Source organism: Propithecus coquereli, unplaced genomic scaffold (assembly GCF_000956105.1).
Source record: "Propithecus coquereli isolate 6110/MARCELLA unplaced genomic scaffold, Pcoq_1.0 Scaffold257, whole genome shotgun sequence".
Lineage (NCBI taxonomy): Eukaryota > Metazoa > Chordata > Mammalia > Primates > Indriidae > Propithecus > Propithecus coquereli.
Window position 1 is genome coordinate 2,146,428 of NW_012148141.1, and position 1,959 is coordinate 2,148,386.

The following is a 1,959-nucleotide window of genomic DNA, read 5'->3' on the forward strand; positions in this document are numbered from 1 at the left end:
AACCTTTCCAAGCATAAGATACAAATCATGAAGAATTAATTTGAATATGTAAAAAATGATAACAATAAAAAGCCACATTAAAAAAGTCAAAAGTTAAACTGGCAAAAACATCTCACAGGCAAACACACGATAGACTTTTTTGTAAAGTCTATGAGTTCATAATACATAAACATTATGACATTGACTGTGAATGTTCAGAAACCTTTTTTGCTTTACTTCACAGTTTCTGGTTGTATTCAAGGCTAGTAACTTGGATAATTGACCTTCATATGAGTTAGTTATCAACATAGTTAACCCCCCCCCCATTGCACTGCCGTTTCATATTTTAAGTTTCTAGACGACTGGGATTAAGTCTGACTCACTTTTAACACTACCCAGGACATCATATGTCAATAAAAATTCAATAAAATTTTCATGATGATTATCATCTTAAGAATTGAAGGTTTTCTCTAATTTGACAGGAATCAGCTGCCTGTGAAGACATGCTAGATGAAGTGATGTTAACAGCAACTGGTAAGATGTTTTGTGGTGTTTTCAGAACAAGCAAAAGAAACACACAGTACTACTTGTACTTAGATATGTGGAAGCTGCTGTATATGGTACATAAAGACGATGTCATTATTAGTATCTACAGGTACAGGACATCAATTTGATAGTTTTGTCAGTGTTCCACTATTTTATATTTTCTCCGTTTTTTAGTATGGAAATTGACATTTAACAGCTCTTACAACTTTACAGCTATAATAGACTTGAACTGATTTTCAGAATGTAGAATGAGAAGTGTTATTGATCAAAAAAGTATAATTTAACATACAGGATGTTGGTAGCTTGATAGAATGGAATAGACAAAAGCAAAATGATTTAAAATATTTTCAAAGTATTCAGTACATTTTGATAGCCAGCAATATTAATGGGGTAGGCTAGTGATTTATGATGAATTGGAACTTTTTAGGCAGTAAATATAAAAACTTAATTGAAAAGATCATTAGAGTATATAAAATTACAAATGGCAAGGACTAGGTAAAGAGAGTTTTTACTAAAACCTAGAAGAGTACGATGAAGGATCACTCCTTGAAGATGAAGAATATATATAATAAACTGAGAACATTCTACCAAGAAGATAAATGGCTTCACTATAATACTGGAGTACAGATTCAGAAGGAAGTTAGGATGTTTAGTGGGATCTTTTGTGCCTAACAAACCAATCTTAGTGCCTAGGTCAGAAATAGAACACTGAGCTGCATGGATCATGGATAAGTCATCACATGTGACAATTCTTATGTCCTTATACTTGATAATTAACACCACCAGAATATTAACTAAACAGTAAATTTTTTTTTGGTCTAAAGGAAATAGTAAGAAATACAAAGTTGAAAGTAATGGATACTGTATGAAAGCAGTACTCAAACTAAAACAGTATTACTGGTTGAGCATCCCTAATCTGAAAACCCAAAATCCAAAATGCTCCAAACTCCAGAACTTTTAGAGCACCAACATGACACCCAAAAGGAAATTCTCATTGTAGCATTTCAGATTTTGGATTAGGGATGCTGAACCAGTAAATATATAATGCAGATTTTAAAAAATGCCCCCCCCAAAAAAATGAAAAACCCGAAACACTTTTGGTTCCAAGCATTTCGGATAGTGGATACTCAAGCTATATTATCTTGAGATAAAGCCCTTACATTATTTCATTGTAGTTAGGAAAATACTGCTCAGGGTAACGTGTAACAATTAATCTTAAACAACAAAGAACAAAATACTTTGTATACTCCAACTTCCTGCCTTTGCAGTTCAGTATATCTTTGAATTGCCGTAATTTCATAATTACTGTCCTGTTTTTATCTTAAAAAGTCCTGGTATGCTTGTATAGAGTCGGATTAGATACTTTCTTTCCTCTTACGTATTACTGTAAACTTTAAAAAATGTGGTTAAATATACATATTATTTTAACCATTC

At 32.2% G+C, this 1,959-nt stretch overlaps 1 protein-coding gene across 1 annotated transcript in view; it reads left to right on the forward strand.

Moving 5' to 3' along the window:
• Positions 1–1,959, forward strand: part of SATL1 (spermidine/spermine N1-acetyl transferase-like 1) — a 175,487-nt gene that overhangs the window by 160,032 nt on the left and 13,496 nt on the right. The gene's annotated exons all lie outside the window — the stretch shown is intronic.